The sequence below is a fragment of the Cynocephalus volans genome, chromosome 4 (assembly GCF_027409185.1).
Source record: "Cynocephalus volans isolate mCynVol1 chromosome 4, mCynVol1.pri, whole genome shotgun sequence".
Classification (NCBI taxonomy): Eukaryota; Metazoa; Chordata; class Mammalia; order Dermoptera; family Cynocephalidae; genus Cynocephalus; species Cynocephalus volans.
Genome location: NC_084463.1, coordinates 44,982,011 through 45,004,048, shown reverse-complemented (window position 1 = coordinate 45,004,048; position 22,038 = coordinate 44,982,011). Strand labels below are relative to the sequence as shown.

The window sequence follows — 22,038 nt, the reverse complement described above, 5'->3', positions numbered from 1 at the left end:
CATCTGTGGGCCACTGGCATGATGGTTCTCTCATGGTCCACAGATAATGTTCTTTTGTGGGAAGAACATGCCCAGGGCAACTCTAGTCTGCCATCTTCTCACAATCCTCTCTTTAAATCCAATACCAGCTTTCTGAGTCCCCAAACTCATGCTTAGTCCAAACTTTGAGTCTCCCGGCAGTTCACCCTTGGGGCCAGTGCAGTCACCCACTCCCCAGCTTCATAAGGGTCTGTTTTCATGACCTTCACAGGTATGGCTGGCTGTTGCCCCAGTGATCACCTTGCAACAGGGTCTGTAGCTGACCAGGGAGTCATAGCCATAGGCTTTCTGCAGCTGGACACAAGGAGGAGTTCCTCTGCCCAAAGATTTCAAGAAAAAAATTCTGAAGGGCCCTTATTTGTAATTCTAACAGAGGTGCTCCATGGACTCAAACCTGCCCCCAAATTGCTCCTCTGGCTGAATAACACAGTTGTTGGCCACCACCTGAAGTAGCTGGATTTCTTGAAGCACTTTCATTTCCTACAGTCAGAGGAAAGAGCATGGTACTGACAGGGACTGCATGGTTTATGCTGGAGGAGTCTTGGGCAGAGTTTTGGAAGTGGGAAGGGGCCAGTGCTGCAGTTGACTCTTGCTGCAGAGCTGACCCTAAATGTGGCATCAGTGCTGCTGCTGACTTTAGAGGAATCCTTGGAGATGCTTGTGCATCCAGATCAACTGGAAGATCCACCAACATAAGTCACTTTCCCCTTGCTTTTCAAAACACAGAAAACTCTCACTGCCTTTAAGGAATGTCGTAATGCATAACCTCTCACCCAGAAAGTCTTCTAGACTGCAGTCCAAACCACCACCCTGACTGTGCCTCAGTGGACACTAGATGCTCCATCTGATGAAACAGAAGGTGTTCGGGATGCTGCAGATCTGAGCTGGTCACATTGAACTTCACATAGACCACCATTATCTGGAAACAAGGAAAGTTCTGAAGTTGACAGGAATCGTTTGAGAACTGATTCAGCCAGGTGCCAAAGATGGAATTGCTGGTTCTGGGGTAGTCATATTGACAGCAGCCAGAGACATGTCAGTTCCTTCCAAAATGCCCTTTCATGGCATCCTTGTTTAGCTTTGTGCTGCTGGAACTGCTGTTGCTTAATCAGAAGACAGACACACCCCAAACTCGGGGTCAACATACTCTTCCCACATTGCTGGGGGGCACAGAGGGCACTCCTCCTGGACCTCAATCACACTCATTTTTTTTAGTTGGTCTAGGGGTTTGTCATCCCCATCAGGATATGGGAGGATGGAGCCATACCTAGAGGGCACCATGAGGGTGTCCCATCTATCATTCTCTGAACACAACCTGCGTGTGAGGTCTACTGTGAGATTCTGACGTCCTGAGTAGAACTGAGGATCATGAATTGGCAACTCCATTGTTCATTAAATTCTGCCAAGTGTATAGAAAATTGACTGCATATAGTATGTACTTAACACATTTTTCTTGTATGATTAAGGCTCAGTCAGAACCTTCTGAGATACCTGAGCGATCCTGGAACCCCTCTCCCATAAACAAGAACTAGGGATGCTGTTGTGTCTACAGAAAAGACAAGGACCACCAAGGTTGAATCTCAAACCACTGATACAAGCAGTTAAACAGTTTTTCTTTCTATGTGATTCTTTCAAAATACATAAATCCCTGGGTCAGTGAGGGGTGATAAATTCTTTATAGAGGAAAGGGAAATAATAAATCTGAACAGCCATAGCACATCTGGGAGCCACTCATAGGGAGCCAAGCATTAGGTAACCACCTGCCACTCCCTGTCCTATTTAGTCCTACAAAAAGTAAATGAGATCTTCCCTGTCACTGAACTGCTTTTTAGCATAGAAAATTTAGGCTCAGAGGACTTCAGTGACATTTCCAAGAAAGCTAATAGACAACAGAGCCACCACTGTGCCCCAAAGGAACACACATTCACCAAGAACAGCAGAACCATCTCAGGCTAATGGCCTCACAACAAATTTTTTAGACATTACTAATAATTTTGTCATTCCTCCTCAAAATTGTTCTTGAAAACTTAGAATATTTCTCACTGGAAGCTTTCATATCTCTCCTCAAGCACACATTTCTGGAAGGTTTATACTTCTTCACCTGAGCTCCACCCTAGTCCTCTGAGTGGTTCATGGAGCTGCCACTGACTATATGTCTCTCCTCGTCCCACCCAGTGGAAAATTGAGTTGATCCTGAACTATGTCATACCCTCATGATGTAGACCCTCCATGAAGGCCTGCTGGAGGTGGCTCAGCTCTTCTTGGTGCCTAAGTAGCAAACTGACACTTAACTCATAGTAACTTAACCTATCAAAACTGTCTACTAGCCTTTAACTACAGAATTTCCACTTAAACCAATCAAATATTTCATTTGTTTTGCTGCTGTGAACACTGTCTAAAAGTTTCCCCCTTATGTTTCTTTGGTAGAGCCCCAAGCCACCTGAAGTTTGGTGCTAATTCATGAATTTCTGGTTACTCAAATAAACTTTTTAAAATGTTAACGTGTCTAAGCTCATTTTTATCAGTTTTGGCATCAGAAGTAGGATGTGAAACATACCTCCTGCGGGTGACCCACTGGAGCAGTGAGTAACAGATGTGGGTACTTTGGAACCCCTTGTACACGTTGTTTTCTTGCTCTGTACTTAAGGTTCACCACCAGATGATGGACTATGTTAGAGAGAGCTCAGTCATGGGACACAATACGGGAAGACTGAGGGAATGAGAGTGTGTTTACAGAACACTGCAAACAGATCTCTCAGGTTTCACAGCTTATTTCTCCACCCCAGACCACACTCTCAAACTTATTAAATAAAAATTTTAGGAGGCCATTGTCTTGGACTAAGTTTCTGTACTGGGCCCAACAAGAACGGACTAAAACTCAAAGTGGAGTTGCCCCTGCTAAGTTCCAGGTCACTTAGGTTGAAATCAGGAGAAAGAGATAACAGCAGCTTCCCAAATGGGCTAATTTAAATCTTCAATAGCCATGATAATGAAGTTATCTCTACTTTAATTCTTCCACAAAAGGAATAGTTTTATTTCTATTATTCTGTCTTCCTGTTCTCACCTTAGGAGGAAAGTAAATAAGAAATACCCAACCCATTTCTTTTGTTTTTGCTTTCTTCTGCCTTTTGCTGTCTTTAAAATCAACCTCCTCTGCTCAGCTCATTAGAACATTTAATTCTATTTTATGGAACAACTTGTCACCCGATTCTAAAATCACTTTAAATTAAACTGAGATCTTCATCTAAATTTATTGAAATTTTGTTCTTTGACAAGCCCCCTCCAATAAAGTAACATTTTCTAGAACCTTGCCTATCTTTCTCAGTCCAACTCTTCTTAGGTCCATTACAGAATTGAGTCCTCATGTCAAACCAGTGCCCCAAATTGGAGACCCAGACGCACATCCAGAGAATCATAACTTACTTCAACAGAAACCATAAGAAACCCCTGGGGGAAGAGTACAGGTATAGGAAAACCTAAACTATAATTGGTGAATTGCTGAAGTTCGTGAGCTAAAATCCTTAGTGTTTTTATTAAGGTTTTAAAAATTTTTTAATCAGAAATTTACATGATTTACCTCTAGAAATAGTACCAGGCTCTTACAGTGAAGATCTTAGAAAAAAAATTCTCCCTGACTTCAGCAAAGGGAGGCGAGGAGGAGAAATTAGCCATTTCCAAATGGGCCCAGAGAATTCTGTTCCTCTTAACAAGTTCTGCCTTCTAAAAAGCCCAACTATTTCTCAAATGACTAACAAACTGAGATTTTACCAGGAACAAACTATCTGGGGAAAGGAAAACACTTACTTCCATCCCCTTCTAAAATTCCTGTCTCACTAAACAAAAGCAGAAGGGTGGGGACTGAGAAGGATTTATGCAAATCAAGCCATAGAAACACAGGCTTCCTAAATGTAAAACTAAACTATGGATCTGTAGAATGTTTCTCCTCACCCCACACCTTCCCACCATATCAACAGCTGCACAGCACATGCATAAAAACGGCAGAGCACAGCTGCTTAAACTGTATGCCTCTGACATATTTGAAGAAGTCTCTCGGGGTATGTCAACAAGTGGAAAACACTGGTGAAGTGGACAAATGTCAGGAAACACACAACGGACTGAGACAAAGTCATGAAGAAACAGAAAATTTGAATAGACCTGTAGTTTTAGACTGATGTGGTAATTAAAAACTTCCCAACAAATAAAAACCAAGGGCCAAATAGTTTGACTGATGCAATCTACCAACATTTTAAAAATTGTGAATACCAATCCTCCTCAGACTCTTCCCAAAAGCTAAAAGCCCAACTCATTCTATGAGGCCAAAATTATACTGACACCAAGAACAAAAGACACTACATGAAACGAAACTGCGAACAAATGTCTTTATGAATATAAATGTGATAATTTTCAAATATATACTAGCAAATTGTATTTGGCAGATATTAAGAGGATTATACACCATGAATAAATGATATTTATCCCTGAAATGTAAAGATGGTTCAACACATGAAAATCAATCAATGTAATATACCACATTAGCAAACTGACTGAAACATCCCAAGTGTCTCAATAAATGCCGAAGAACATTTTATAAAATACAAAACCCACTTATGATAAGAACACACAAGAAGCTAGTATGAGAAAAAAAACTATCTCAGTATAATAAAGAACATATATGAAAAACCCACAGAAAGATCATAATCAGTAGTGAAATTCAAAAAGTCTCTCCCCTAAGAAAAAAGACAGGACACCTGCTTTCACCACTTCCACTCAATACTATATTTAAAAATCCTAGTCAGAGCAATTGGGAAAAGGAAAATGCATCCAAATTTGAAATGATGAAATAAAGTTATGTCTCTTCACAGATCAAATCAACTTATAAGTAGAAATTCATAAAGAATGCACACACAAAAACAAACACCCCAAAAATTGGAACTAAAAATAAAATAAGCAAAGTTGCAGGATAGCAAATCAACATGCTAAAATTATTTGCATTTATATGCACTAATATGAATGATGTAAAAAGAAAATTAAGAAAATACCACAAATAAAAACTTTGAAATGCATAAAATACTTGGGAATTAACTGAGAAGACAAAACACTTGTACACTGAAAACTACAAAATGTTACGGAAAGAAATTAAGGAAGATACAAATAAATAAAAAGGCATTGAAAGGGACCTTAGCCAGAAAATCAAAGATCTTTGGGGTAACTGAGACCAAGCAGAACATTTTGGTCAACCGTTAACTTGGAAACTGATAATTATCAATTCCTTGAAGTTAGCAGAAGAATCAAGAGTCCCCCAGGAGATGAAATCAACAGCTCTTATGCCAGCTGACTTCAGAGAGTGCACCTGCAATTAAGCGCTGAAAGTAACTTTCTTGTTTTTCTAACCTCTCTAATTGGCTGCGAACAAGAGGAGACATAAGAGAGAGGCAAGACAACCTTGGTGGCTGTAAACTCCCCCTTTTACTTAAAGGAAAACTGCATCCACATTAATTCAAAATCCAAGTCAGGTATTTTTATGACATTTGCTTGAGGTTATTATCCTTGAGCTCTCCCTAGGAGACAAGGACTCCAAAATCAAGGTAACATCAAGAACTTGAAGCTGACCACAGACTCTGTGACACTGAAGTTTCTGATCCATCATGGGACCCCAACATTTAACTCAGACCATCTGCTGCTCCAGATTCACCCCCTCTTTTTTTCTTTAGAACAAAAACATTTCTCATCTTCCTGCCTCTTCTCCTTTATAATCCACAGAACAGGCATCAGAAGTTGGGATGATTTCAGCCTGGTCATCCCCCAGATGCCAGTTATCTCCATAAACCTTCTAATCCTTGCACCAACATCTGGACTTTTGAGTCATTTGTTTAATGCAAGAGGGCAAGCTGAGCCAGGTCTGGTGGTAACAAATTTGGTGAGCCAAGCCAGGAAACACCCTTAGTTGCCAGGACATTCCCCTGAATCCCAATGGCTGGAGCAATTGGCTGCAGAAGCACACTGGATTAACCCAGTCATGTTTTTGGAGATTATCCTGGGCTGTCAAGCAAGCCCTATGATGGAGAATTTGGGGGATTCCTAAGTGTCCACCAGGGTCCTTTTAACCCTGTGGATTCTCCTGTTCTCCTCACCATGCTGCTGGCTGCCAGTTTTCTCCTGGTTGGTGAGGAAAGAAGAGTTTGTAGCTGGATTGATGAATCCTTGGATCGGTGAGATATTGTTGGTGTGCACACCACAGACACCCTCTATTCCATGCTGTTTGTTAGGATTAATGTTGGGATGGGTACCATAGGTGTGGAATATGGCAAGTTAGAATTTTGCCCAAAGAATTTGTTTGTTAGTTGAGACATCTCATTGGGATGTGTATGTGTCCACGTGCTTGAGTGTTTTCATCTATATGTGGCAACTGTTTCTGCCTGTTCTTTGTGCTACTACTTTGGGGTCACAAGATCTAATCTCATGCCTTTTGGCCTTACGGTCACTGAGGAAAGGTAATGCCAAACCACAGCTGTTTTTAACTCACTAGGAAACTGAAGGAAGGACCGGCTCTCTGAGAAAGACACTTTTGGTCCTGGAACCAAGTCACAGTCAGTTGCCCATTTCTTGTCTTGTGTTACCCCTCCTTCCTCCACTAGCCTTTAGTGTCAGGCTCGGGCCTTTCATGTGAAATATTTCAATATGGAAAATCCAGTGGTGTTTGTGTCCCAGCTAATCATAAGAATCTTCCAGTTGAAGGTTGGCACCAGACTTGAAATAAAGATCAAGGGTGTGGGGTAATATGGGAAGTACGTGTCAGTCCCCACTCAGAGTCCCCTCGGGTGCATAATCACAAAATGGGGTGAATACAGCTGCACCCCCATGACTAAGAAAATGATGAAATATTATTGTAATACCGTGGGGGCAGTGTATGTGTTAGATTCAGAAGAATGTTGGCCCTTGAATGGATCTCTGAACTACTGTACTTAAAATGGTATAGTATTAGAACTATTTTGTCAGAGATCTGGAAAATGGGATCAGATCCCATATGTCCAAGCCTTTATGCTTCTCCACAATCAGGATGCTAAGAAAGAAGGAAATCATCTCATGGTCCAAAGACAGGATAAGAAATCTCGGAAAATTGTTTTAGAGCTAGAAAACTCAGAGGAAAAAGAAATTGAAGACCAGGATTTAATAGAAACCTTAAATCTCCCTCCCGCCTCAATTGATTCTGCACCTCTGCAGCCAGGGCACCTCAATGCTCCTCCAGATCCACCACTGTCAGGAGATGAGGACACAGAGATGCCTGGCCCCAGGTCTCTCCCAAGGTATAGTCAGGAAGCTGGAACGGTCTCTCCTTCCATAATCCCCAGGGCACCCAATTTGTCCAGGTGCAAGCTCATATGCAGCAGGGCAATTCCCTTTAAAGCAATTCCCCACAGGAGGACTGAGTGCTCAGCGACAACCTGCTGGTAATTTTTGGATTTATACACTGTTCTCAATGTCAGATCTGATGAACAGGAAAAACTCAAATCCGCCATATCGGGAGGATCCACAGAAAATGGCAGAACCATTCACTATTGTGTTTAGTACCCACTGCCCCACATGGGGTGATATCCAGTCCCTAATGTATATATTGTTAACAGCCGATGAAAAGAGACTAGCTATTGACAAGGCTACTGCAGAGGCTTGACAAACACATCAGGTAGATCCTAATGGGACCTCTGATCGAACAACTGCTTTGCCTTTGGTAGATCCTAATTGGGATCCCAGTAATGGGGGAATGCCGAGACTGGCACATTATCATCAATGCATATTGGCTGGCTTAAAGAAAGGGGGAACAAAGTTAATAAGCTTAAACAAAATCTAGGAATTATGTCAGGAGACTAATGAAAGACCTGCACAGTTTTTAGAATGGTGTATCAAGCCTATAGATAGTATAGTGATGTGGACCCAGAGGCCCCAGAAAATTTGAGGACAGTCAACTTAACATTTATTGGAGAGAGTGCCCCTGACATTAGAAAAAACTGCAGAAGCTAGATGGCACTCTTGGTATGAGTCCCTCATCACTGGTGGATATTGCTTTCAAAGTTTACAATGCCAGAGAGGCTAAAAAACCCAGACAGTCTACTATCTTTTTGGAGACTGTAGGTTATAAGAAGAGAGAGGGGAAAAGGGACACTAGAAGAAGTTTGGAGGCCAATCAGTGGGCATGCTGTAAACATAACATTGGAGAATCACAAATCCAAAGTTAGAGAAGGGAAAAGAAAGAAATCAGAGGGAAAGAGTACAAAAACTGATGGTGAAAAAAGGAGAATAAAGAGGCCCAGGGGCTCCCCTCAATCTAAACAAACCAATTTCTATTTCCCCACAGGAGCCCCGGGTACAATTGACAGTGGGGAAAAAATTAGTTAATTTTCTAATCAACATGGGGACAATGTCCCCTGTGTTAAACAGTAGGTTGGCAAAGGACTTTAACCGATCTGTGCCTATAATAGCAATAACTGGAAAACCCCAACAAAAGACCTTGCAACATCTTGAGGACCTTCTTGCCATCTAGCTTAAGACAGCTTCTGGTACCTACCTGAATGTCCAATTCCTTTGCTAGGTTATGATTTACTTTGCAAATTAAATGCTCAAGTAACCCTTTTCTCTGAAGATAAACAGCTAACTACAGGTGTCTCCTGAACAAGCTCTGCGACTTCACATGCTACTTGCTGAAACTGAAGATCCACTCATGGACTCATTTCCACCTGAAATTCATAAGAAAGTGAGTACACAAGTCTGGGCAGATGGGGTCCTAGGCTATGCAATCAATGCCCCACCCCTATCCATTGAATTAAAGCCTAAGGCACCCATACCAAGAAAGAAAAAGTAGCCGTTGAGGAAAGAAGTTTTAGAGGAGATTCAACCAGTCTTACACAAATTTTTAAAATATGGACTAATTAGACCTTGCCAATCTCCTCACAATACTCCAATATTACCAGTAAAGAAGTCACACATGGGAGAATATCAGTTTGTGCAAGATCTCTGGGCCATTAATGAAACAGTACAAGATATTCACTGCACTGTTCCTAATGCATATACTTTATTGACCACAATTCCTGGAGATTATGCTTGGTTCTCTATGTTAGACTTGAAGGATCTTTTTTCTGTATCCCTGTAGATGAGAAGACCCAACAGCTACTTGCCTTTAAATGGCAGGATCCAAAGACAAAAATGATTTTTCAATATTGTTGGACTGTGTTACCACAAAGGTTCAAGAATTCTCCTACCTGGTTTGGTGAGGCTTTGGCTCATGACTTAAAGCCTTTACAACTCGATGAATGGATTTTACTACAATTTATGGATGATATACTGCTACACATCCCCACTTATGAAAAATGTTTTAAAAAATACTATAGAGGTGCTAAACCACCTTGCCAAGCGTGGATATAAGGTATCTTCTCAGAAGGCCCAAACTTGCAAGGAAAAGGTTACCTATTTGCGGTTCCAACTACAAAAAGGAAAAAGAAGACTTTTAAATGAGAGAAAACAGGGCATAGTGGCCATCAGGACTCCTAATACCCAACACCAATTGTGAGGATTGTGGGGCATGGTGGGAGTTTGCCATATTTGGATCCCCAACTATGGATCTATAGTAAGGCCCCTATATGAAGCCTTAAAATGTCTGGACTCTGAACCCCTAGTTTGGACTACAGAATGTCAACAAGCCTTTGAAACACAAAGAAAATCTGCAGTTGGTTCCACCTCTAGGCCTTCCTAACGCCAGAAAGACTTTCAAGTTATATGTGCATGAGAGACTGGGGCTGGGGTTAGGAGTTTTTAGTCAAACAGTAAGAGAAAATCTACAACCTATCACTTACTTCTCCAGACAATTAGATCAGACTATAAAAGGATGGCCCCCATGTTTATGAGCAGTGGCCACAACATATGACATATTCCAGGAAGCCAAGAAATTTACTTTGGGACAGCCAATTGCTGTTTATGTGCCTCATCAACTGCTCACCCTCCTGGAACAGAAGGGAGCATACTAGCCAACAATGGGAAGGATGGGAAAATATCAAGCAATTTTGCTTGATAATCCTAACATTAGCCTACAAGTTACTACCTCTTTGAATCCAGGAATCTTACTGCCTTCTTCTGATGAGCTCCCTTTATAGCACCAGTGCATTGAAGTGTTAGATTTGATTTACTCTAGTAGACGAGACCTGCTGATCAGACATTGATGGATCCTGATGGAGAGCTATACATGGATGGCAGCAGTTTTACGGGAGATGGTAAACACTGCACAGGCTATGCTGTTGTCACTGCTAATCAGGTGATAGAAGCCATTCCCCTCCACACTGGGACTTCATCCCCAAAAGCCAAACTGATTGCACTCACCTGGGCTTTGGAATTATCTCAAGGTCAAAGAGTCAATATTTACTTCAATTCCAGGTATGTCTTTAGGATTTTGTATGCACATGGGGCCATTTGGAAGGAAAGAGGACTGCTAACTCCTGGAAGTAAAGATGTGAAATACCCTAACAAAATACTAACACTTCTACAGGCAGTGATGTTCCCTGCAGAAGTGGCTGTCATGAACTGTCCTGGGCATCAAAAGAACAATTCTATGATAAAAAAAGGGAGCTGGGCCACTGACTGAGGAGGTAAAGAGGCAGCTAAAAAAGCCCCCTTAGTAGTTGATTTAATCCGACACATAGACCTCACGAGATTTACACCTCAATACACCATTGAGGATCAGGAAAAAGCCAAAGAATGGGGTTTCACATGTGAGGATCATTCCAAGAAATGGAAAATTAATAAGTCACGCAAGATTTTGCTTCCTAAGGCACCTGTGTATTTAATTATTAAACATTTGCAGAAGGGGATTCATTATGGTCGAGATGCCCTGAGAGAATGGCTGCAGCCCCAACTTAAGGGACTTCATATGAGGAAAATTATTCAGCAAGTAACCAGAGGATGCCAAATATGTGCCAAAAAAATCCTAAAACAGAAGTACACCCAATACAACAGGGTGTACAATATATAGGCATTTGTCCTTTTGAAAACTGGAAAATAGAATTCACTCAGATGCCCAGAGCTGCTGGGGATTTCAGGTATTTGTTGGTAATGGTAGGCACCTTCTCAGGGTGGGTAGAACGCTTTCCCATCTGATGTGAAAAGGTGTCTGAAGTAATAAAAACACTATTAAAGGAAGTAATTCCAATATTTGGATTGCCCGCCTCAAAACAGAGTGATATTGGACCTGCTTTTGTGGCTGAACTGCTGCAAGCAGTGAGTAAAAATTTAAAGATCATCTGGAGGCTCCACACCTCCTGGGGGCCGCAATCCACTGGGAAAACTGAAAAGATGAATCAAATCTTGAAAAAGTCTTTACCAAACTCTGCCAAGAAACCCACCTTACCTGGGATAAGGCATTGCCCCTTGCCGTGCTCCATATTTGAGAAGGATCTAGAAGTGGACTCAAATTGAGTCCTTTTGAAATTGTATTTGGGAGACCTTTCCAAGCATGGTTATACTTAAGTAATCCTGAATTAGGAAATGAGATCCAAGTGAAACGGTATGTAAAACAGTTACATGAAACGTTGCTATTAATTCATCAGTTTGCTCTTTCCAGGTGCACTTATCCCACTGATGATCCTTTGAAACTTTTTTTTTCTTACCAGGAGATAAGGTGTTATTGAAGTCTTGGAGAGAACAGGGTCCTGAGCAACAGCTAAAAGAAAAGTGGGGAGGGCCCTATGACGTTTTATTAACCACCCATTCTGCCTTAAAGCTTTCAGGTATAAAGCCCTGGGTTCATCACACATGAGTCATAAGGGCACCTACTGAAGAAAATTCAGGAACAGGAGAGCTCCAAATGTCAGTGGAATTATAATCCAGTGGAAGACCTAAAATACCTGTTCAGGAAAGTTAAATAAATGGTTTTATGATTATATTTTTATGTAATTAATAGAAGATGCTTTTACATTGTACCTTGTTTCCCATGGTCCTTTCTATCTGAATGACACCCCCTCCACCACTTTTTAAGCCTGAAGGATATTTCTGGGAAATTGCCAATCTTACAGATCTCCCTGTGGGACAAGCATATGTCATATGGCATGATTTTGATAATTATGTAATGAAAGGTACCAGATGAAACAGCTCAATTTTGAATTTACGAAAGAAAATCCTTTCCTGGGATAACTTTACTTCAAAAGCCATAGAAAATATGACTTGTTACAAGAGCATTTGCCCAACAACGACACTGATAAACTATTAGAGCATTCTGATCAGAAAGAGCATTGTGTTACTATAGAAACTAATGATCAGAGGCTTAGAACTTTGCTTGGTATGATGGGAAAAGGACAGCAGCTTCATGTGTATTCTGCCACGGTATGATGTGCTCAAAATCTCCTCAGTCTTGTACTTGTGGATGGATGCCCATGGCCCTGGATAATAAAATTCTTAAAAATAAATTTATGGGAATCACATGGTTGGCAGAGATACATGACAGTACAAACTTGACCATTAGATCAGGTCAACTATGGGAAGCTTTATGGAATACCCAGACAAAAGCCAACTTGGGAGTAACATCCACCCACCTAACAGTGGTTTGGGACACCCAGAGATTCTGGATCAATTCTATATATCCTAATTCCACTGAGGCTACTAATATAATTTGACATCAACATTCATGTTGAATACACAAGAACTGGCCCCCACAGAGACTGAAAAGAGATCTCATAGGGGGAATAGGAACAGGATTAGGCATTATGAGACAAGCAGAATTTGCAGCCACTGAAGAAAGGCATTCTCTAGGAAAACCCTCTTTATCCAAGATAGGACATATAGAAGGGATATCATAAAAAGAAGAAGGGAAAGGCTAGAAAGCAGCAAAAAAGGTTAATGAGGTCCTTATCAAATGGATAGAAAAAACCAACAAATCATACAATCTTATTCTGAAACTCAGAGATGGAAACATGCATGCACCCAAACCCAATGGGCACTAATGACCATACTGATACAAATGGAATCTGAAATAGGTATGAGACAATGGACCACAATACTCAGAGCCGACATCCAATCTCAACCTTTGGGAGGCTTATGGCCCCCATGCCTTATAGAAATTCCTGGATGGTAAATGTGAACTTAGGTACTGTGTTCTTAAAGCCCAGGTGCCTAAACTAAATAGAACCCAGAGTTAGTAATTCAATTAGCAGGCATTGGGATGATTGTCGATCACACCAGAGTCCTTCCTATGGGAAGTCATTGGGCTATTCTAACTGATTCAAACACATGGAATCCTATTTCTCTTTCTGACTGTGAAAATAAGAGGGGAAAATGGCTTTGCCTTCAATTTACTTGGAACTCTGATATCTTCCAAGTATGGCCTTTAATATCAACTCCTATGAACCACAACATCTGGTGTGTGGGAAAGGGTCATTTTTGTTGGGAGGGTCAATACAACACCACAGTGAAGCTGTTTGATTACTCCTGTATAGAATCTTCCTTCCCCATCTCTAAAACTGGCATCTGGTGTAATACAATGGTCATAGGAAAAATAGGTTTGCCTGCTGTAAATAAATCCTATGATAACTTAGATATTGAAGACAAATTGTTCCTTCAGACCAATTTCAATCCCTCTCAGGATGTCATATCCATGGAAGCTAAACGGCCACAAGAGGAATTATGACTTTTAGATGCTGACTTAGAATGAGTTTTACAAACTTCCAATGAGGTCTACCATAAAGTTCAAATGACAGTAGATGGTGAATGGAAACATATCCTGAACCTAATAAAGGAATACAGCAATGCCAGCAGAGGGGTTTGGGGATGGTGAGAATGTTTATTACCCACTGAGTTTCTCTATATATCTCTTGGATGAATCATTCTTACAATAATCATGTTATTCCTTGTTATTTTGTTCATATACATTTTATACAAATGTTTCAAAGGAAAAAAAAAACTATGCAAAAGAAGATCAAACCTCAGAACAGAAAACTACGTCTTATTACCCCAAAGATGAAGAAGGAATTAAAGAATATTTCTATCGCCGTGTCAAGAAATTCCATTGGAAGATAAATTGTATGATGCCCTCCCTCCGCAGGAGGTACCTAGACAACATCTATGGCCCATATCCATAGAAATGGATAGAATGATTTACAGCGGGGCATTGAAAGGGAACTTAGCCAGAAAAGCCTCCATCTTTGGGGTAACTAAGACCAAGCAGAATGTTTCAGTTGGCCCTTAACTTGGTAACTGATAATTATCAATTCCTTGAAGTTAGCAGAAGAATCAAGAGACAGCCAGGAGATGAAATCAACAGCTCTTATGTAAATTTGCTTCAGAGGGGTGCACCTACGATTAAGAACTAAAACTAACTTTCTTGTTTTTCTTACCTGTGTAATTGGCTGCAAACAAGAGGAGACATAAGAGAGAGGCAAGACAACCTTCCTGGTTGCAAACTCTCCCTCTTACTGAAAGGAAAACTGCATCCACATTAATTCAAAATCCAAGTCAAGTATTTTTTATGATATTTGACTGAGGTTATTTTCCTTGAGCTCTCCCTAAGAGGTAAGGACACCAACCTCAAGGTAACATCAAGGACTTGAAGCTGACCACAGACTCTATGACACTGAAGCTTCTGATCCATTATGGGACCCTGACATTAAACTCAGACCATCTGCTGCTCCCAAACACTCCCCCACTTTTTTCTTTAGCACAAAAACTCCTTCTCATCTTCCTGCCTCTTCTCCTTTATAACCCCCAGAATAGGCATCAGAAATTGCAGTGATTTTAGCTGGTAATTCCCCAGAAGCTGGTTATCTGAATACGTCTTCTAATCCTTGCACCAACTTCTGGACATTTGAGTCATTTGTTTAATGCAAGAGGGCAAGCTGAGCCTGGTCTGGCAGTAACAGCATCTCATGTGCAAGGGTTAGAAGACTTACTATTCAGATGTCAGTACTATCACAAAGGATGTGCAAATTTGATGCAATTCATATCAGAAGCCCCATGACATATTTCAAAGAGAAATAGAAAGCAACATCCTAAAATTAACAGAATCTCATGGAATGCCAAATAGCCAAAATAAAAGAAAAAGAACAACAAAGTTGGAAGTGTCACCCTTCTTGATTTCAAAACTTACTCAAAAGTACAGTAATCAAAACATTGAGGTACTGGCATAAAGACAGACATGTGCATCAATGGAAAAGATAGGGAGCCCAGAAAGATACCCTCATATATAAATAAAATAATTTTCAACAGCCAAGATCATTCTGTGGGAAAGGAAGTCCATGGAAAAAACGGAGCTGGTAAAACTGAATATTCACATGCAGAAGTACAAAGCTGGCTCCTTGAGTCAAAGACCTAAAGAAAGAGCTACAACTAAACAATTCTTAGAAGTAATATAGGACAAAACTTTCACCACATTGGACGTGGTAATTATTTCTTGGATATGACACCACAAACTCTGTCATCAACAACAAAAAATAGAAATTTGATTTCATCTCAATTAAAAACATTTGTCCCTCAGCGGACACTATCAACAGAGTGAAAAGGTAACACGTAGAATGGTAGAAAATTTTTCAAATCCTATATTTGCCAAGGTGTTAATATCTAGAATGGATAAAGAAAAAAGCATTTGACGAAGTTCAGCATACCTTCGCAATGAAAACAATAAACTAGAAACAGAAGGGAAATTACTCAAGATATTATATGACATCTATGAAAACCCCCACAACCCACATCACACTTGATGCTGAGACTGAATGCTGTCTCCCTAATATCAGAAACAAGACAACAATGTCTGCTGTTGTAGAGCATTAAAAATCTTGATTCTCATTTGATTTTAGAATAGGATTTTTAGGTAAATGCATGTATGGTTGAAAAGCCCTTGGGTAGGAGGCCACAGTTTACAGATAGAGGGCAAAAGCCCATCTAATCAACTCTTAGGTATGGGATTGTATACTTTAATGGTTTTAGAGTCAACAAGTGGTTGTCATACCGATCGTATTCAGAAATTTTAAGAATTGCTGAAGGGAAAGATGTGAAAAAAATGTTTGCTAGGGGCAAGATGTCTGTTAGGGGAAATTTCAGAAATAATTATACTTAGATTTTATCATAAGAATGTAACTCTCGCTTAAGGAGAGGTTATACTTTAGATAATGAGCCAGTTTGACAAACTTAGCTTTTCAGTAATTGTACTTTGGAATGTCACATAATTTTACTTATGCTACTAATTTCCATTGTTTAAATATACTTAGTCGTAGATAACTTTTGTAATGTTGCCCATGTCCTTGTGTCCCTTTGTAATGATCAAATCAACTGAATTTTCTCGTGAAATTTCTTTGGCTTTACAATATAAAAGAAAAGCTAACTTTGAATAAGGGCTGTGCACACAGTTTTCTCCTTCTAACAAAGGAGGTACTGGGGTGCAGACCTATGGGCTTCTCATAGCATTCATGGTGTTTTGAGTAATCCTTTTTTTTTGTCTCTGTTACACAGTGGCAAGTGGAACATGCTCTCCCCACTTCTATTTATCATGGAAACAAAGATGCTACCAGGGAAAATAGGCACAAAGGAAGTAATCCAGATTTTAAAGAGCATACACTCACAGTGCCCCCCTAAAATACATACAAAACCACATAGACTGTGTCACCACACACACAGGTGGGTGCACCCACACAGACACAAAACTCACTAACCATTAGAGATAACAGACAAAGGATGCCAAGAAATGCTCAGAGACACACACACAGCCCAGGCCTCTGCACTATTCACCACCTTTCTCTCCCTCTTCAGCAATAACCACCATCTGACACATTGTGTATTTTACTTCCACCCCTCATCTCTTGTTTCCTACAATGCCAGCTTCAACTGAACAGGGATATTTGTTCAGTTTTATTCACAGCAGCACCTACTGGAAAGGCTGTTACACAGAAGAGCAGCACTTGATAAATCACTGGGCTCCAACTCACACACAGGTTTTACACAAACCTCACCATAGACCCATATCCACTCAATTTGCGCAGAGTGAACTGTTCTCATTCCAATCCCACGGGGCAGAGAGGTATGTCTTGGACCCCAAACCAATTCCCAAGGGTGGGTTTGCCTAAATGAGTTGAAAATGTAGATCCACACAAAACCATGCACAGGGATGTTGACAGCAGCATTGTTCATAATTTTCATAACTTGGAAGCAACCAACATGAAGATGTGTTCACCAAAGTTGGAGATACAAAATTAACACACAAAAACAACTGTACTTCTATGCACTTCCAATACAATATCTGAAAATACAATTAAGAAAATAAATCTATTTACAACAGCACCCAAAGAATAAATACATAGGAAGAAATTTTTTTAAGTACAAAATTTATACTCTGAAAACTACAAACCTGTTGGAAAAAGCTAAAGATCTAAATAAATGGACAACCATCCCATGTTCATGGATCAGTAGGCTTAATATTAAGATGGCAATACTCCCCCAGACAATGTACGATTCAATGCAATCTTTATCAGAATGACAGTGACTACAGAAACTAAAAGCTGATGCTGAAATCTATATGAAATCATGAGGGACTCAGAATACAACATGAAAAAGGGCAAATTAGGAGGACTCACACTTCAGAATTTTAAAACCAGCTGCAAAGCAATGGTAATCAAGATACTGTAGTAATGACACAGGAAAAGTCATTTAGATAAAAGAACACAACAGAGAGTTCAGGAATAGAGATGTCAGCAGAATGACAAAGTTAGCTGCCCAAACACCTGTTCCTGGACAGAAATACGGAAAAACAAAAACTATCAGAAACAAACTTTTCTTTTCTTTTCTTTTTTTTTGACTGGTAAGGGGATAGCAACCCCTGGGCACAGTGTCGTCTGCACCATGCTCAGCCAGTGAGCACACCGGCCATCCCCATATACGATCCGAACCCATGGCCTTGGCACTGCCAGCGCCACACTCTCCCAAGTGAGCCACGGGGCCGGCCCAGAAACAAACTTTTCAAAACTCTTAAAAACCATCAAAGATTTACAGCAACCATGTGGATGGAAAAAAGAGAGAGAAATGGTGAGAGAGCTTTGTGGAGTTTTCACTTGTCCTTGGCCCAATCTCTCCCTGATTTGGTGCCAGTCCTTAAGACAACAGCCCTAGCTCCTACTGTGGAGCCCTTGTCACTGGTTCCAGATATAGCAGAGCAGATCTTACTTGCAAATTATTGTGTTTGTATGTTATAATCTGTCTGGGGGTAACAAAAGATCTGAAACAAGGCTTGATTTTCTGTTTTGACAAAGTTAGAAGCCAATCAGTGTGGAAAACTGGGAGATCTAGACAATCTTCGTCATCTTCTTCTCCTTCCCTTTTTCTTTCATTTCCTTTTTTCCTTTTCTTTCTTTCTTTCTTTTTCTTTATTTTTCTTTCACCCTTTCATTCTTTCTCTTATTTAGCACCTGACATTCAAGAAAATCTCTGTGAAAACATTGGCTGCACACACCTAAAAAAATCAAAGACTTACAGTGACTACACACAACATGTAATACAGTCTCTACAGAAATACTTTTGAAAAGTCACTAAACAAATGGACAACTACAGCTTTCAATAAACAACAGTAGCAAACACAAGAGTCAAGTAAGGCCATCCTATCACTTGGGACATCCTCTCACCCCCATCTGGCTCACTGAAACAGTCAATGACCACCCTCCATGGAGACCCTGCACTCTGCCCCCACCCCCACCTTGTGTCCAAAGTGAACTTTGCTTTGCAGGATTTTGCACCATCTTACTGGTGTGGGTTTTCCTTGTTTTTTGGGATAGCTTTTCTTTCTTCACAAATCTGAGAGACTCCAGAGGGCAGAAATAATTTCTGTCATTTCCTCTCAATACCAGCATCTGATTGGCTGACCACTAATTTGTCTATAAGGAATAAAACTGGGGTTAGCGAAAGAAAGGGTTCATGTCCAAGAGGTTATGTTTTTAGGTGAAGGGCAGGCCAGGAGATTCCCACCAGTGCCAGGACAACCAGTTGCTCCCCTTAGAAGCTCCGTCCACAGCCACACTTCAGGCTGTCCTCTGAGAGGAGATGACCCAGGGGCTGATGTCCACTAGACCGTCCAAGAGATATGGCTGCTGTGGGCACCTTGTGTCAGCCCCAGACAGCTTCGATACCCAAGACAGGAGGATAGGAGGGTGGCTGAGGACACACCATCCTCCTATCTTCCTGCCCTGGGTATCGAAGCTGTCTGTGAAGTTTCCAAAGAGGAATCTCTATAAAAAAGATATTCTTGGACTGGCCAGTTAGCTCAGAGGGTAAGAGCACAGCCTTGTAGCACAAAGGTCATGGGTTCAGATACCCATACCAGCCAGCCGCTTCAAAAGAGAAAAGAAAAATTTTTTTGATAAGGTGTCTCCCCTAGGGACGATAATAGGAGGTGAGGCACAAAGATTTTTTATAGCAGAGTGGGAGGTAATTGTTCTCTGCTTATCTGTCATATGAAATGTTCAAAAACAAAAAAAGAAATACTTTTAAAAGACCCATCAATTGCTCTGTGAAAGTATGATGAACAATTAAAATACTGTTTCTGTTTGCAATGTACACTAATAAACAAATAGTCGACAACGTTGTGAATTGGAGACAAGAAGTTGGCTTTGGGAATGTGGAGAAGGAACTGGACATTTAGGGTTTTACTGCAAGCCCTAGAAGAGGGTAGGCTGAGGGGACAGGGGACAGGATTTGAGACTCTGCTTTCCATACGTTTGAAAAAGGCAGGGGGAGGCCAGCCCCACTTTGGAGTGTTAATTAAAACTAGGCAATAAGAGCGAAGGGGCTGTAGGACCCTAAGGAAAATGAAATCTAACTCACACGCATTTCTCGTAAATTACTAACTTAGAGAAAAACAAAATTTAGGCTTAAGCAACCAGGAACCACAAATGAACCTCTAATTACACAATCAGGAAATTTCCACCCAAATGGTGCAAATAAGGAGACTACACCTCTGCACCCAATCAATTATCTGCTGTTTTTCTTCCACCCACACCTTACAAACGTTTTTCCTTAAGACCCTCCCATGGACCGCAAACCACATGCCAGGACTGGAGCTTCCCAGTCATAAATCACTGTTTGCTTAAATAAACTCTCCAACATTTTGACGAAGTCTCAGTTTAATTTTTAACAGTAGAAAGGAGGGACTGGAGACCCCAGGGACTGCATCTCCTTCTCTCCTGGACCATACACCGCGTGGGGATTTTCCCCATGACCCTCCCGCTGTCACCGCAATCTGAGGAGATGCACGGAGCTGCCCACAGAGGGCTCCGGACTCCTGAAGTCACAATGAAGGGATGAGACAGAACACCCAGGGGATCTCGGCTGCCACCCAGTGCACACACCGTGGCCATAGAGGACCAGTTCCGACCAGCCCCCTTCCGTGACGGAGGACCCTCCCCATACACCCATCATTTCCCAGCATCCAGACTGTCCTTGCTTCCTTCCCGAGGATCTCCCAGTCCCTGCAGGTCACACGGCGACAGAGGCCATGGCGTAGTCACCTGGGCCTCCCGGAGCAGAGGACAGGGAGCTGTGGAGACCCGCGGAGCTCCGCCAGCGCCAGAGACAGAAATCCCACCAGACTGTGGAAGGCCGCCCCCTCCTCCCTGGCTGTTACCTGATTGGACAAAGCTTCAGGCCCCGCCCCTCTCAGGCCTTGAGTGGCAGGAGGTAAGCGCAGACACGTTGCTGAATGAGGCAGAGTGACAGGTTTTGGGCTGCAGCCCTTTTCAGGCAGGGCTTCCTCCCTGCTGTGGGATCTGACCCTGCCAGAGGAGACATTGGCATGTGACCTTGTATATAAGGTTATGTTCATTTATGACTTGTTTATATATGAGTATATCTACGTGTACACACACACACACGTTATTCACAAGTGGAAACAATGTGATAACAATTATTTTACCATTTAAGATTTTATAACCTTCCTGGCCTCTGGAATTTTGAGGAGGCAGCCTGAGCTTTGCAAAGGGAGGCGGTCATCTGAGGCAGCAATGTCCAGTAGAAATAAAACGTGATCCACGTGTGTAATTTTAAATTTTCTTGTAGCCGCATAAAAGAAAATCAAAAGAGACAGATATAAAATTGATTGTAATAATTTGTTTAACTCAAAATATTATCATCTTAATATGTGAGCAATACGAAAATATTAATGAAGTATTTCCTTTTTCTGGTACTAAATCTTCAAAACTCGCTCAGTATGTTATGCTTTCAGCACATGTCAATTCAGACCATCCACATGCCAGGTGCTCAGTAGCCACACGTGGCCAGCAGCTGCCACGTTGCAAGTGCAGCTCTGAGAGCTCTGATGTTCCTGATATCAGGGGGGTGAAGGAACTGAAACCCCCTTCTAGGTAAGAGGTGAGGGAACACCTGCTTCCCACCAACATCTCTCCTCAGGCCCAAGGGTGGGAGAGGTGGTGCCCAGAGAGACAGCAGAGGGCTGCAAGCAGGAAGGGTCTAAGGAGAAACCACTGCTTGCCATCTGCTGCTTGGTGTGGGCCCATTTACCTTCCTAATGATCAGACAGCAATGCAATAAAAATGGGTCCCAGAACGAAGAAACACCGTGTTCTAAGATCTATCCACGCCTTTGTCCCTCTGAGTTTGGATTTGGAGGGGAAAGATTAAAGGCAAACTTCTTAATTTACTATTTGTTCTTGGCCATAGGGGATTACCCAAGGGTCAGGATATGAATAAACATCTTAGAATGTTAAAACCTATCTGATGATGCCAAGAATGAACTTGTAGTAGCTTAAAACAAAAGAAAACACTGCTGAGTTTAGAAGTTTTGTGCAAATATGTAATATTTAGAAACTTTAACAATGTATAACATTCATATTAAAATACATGCACAAAGCATTCACGTAAAGCTCTATGCATTACTTCAAAGGGAACCCACTTGTGTAACCACCAAATAGAACCAGCCTGACTCATGCATCTCAATAATCACTTTCTCCCACCCTCCTCCCCAAAGTAACCAAAATCTTAACAG

The 22,038-nt window shown here is 41.3% G+C and overlaps 1 pseudogene; it reads right to left on the bottom strand.

The window, feature by feature from the left end:
- Positions 1 to 405: 405 nt before the first annotated feature.
- The window catches only part of LOC134376083 (zinc finger protein 717-like), a 51,860-nt pseudogene continuing 30,227 nt past the window's right edge, over positions 406 to 22,038 (bottom strand).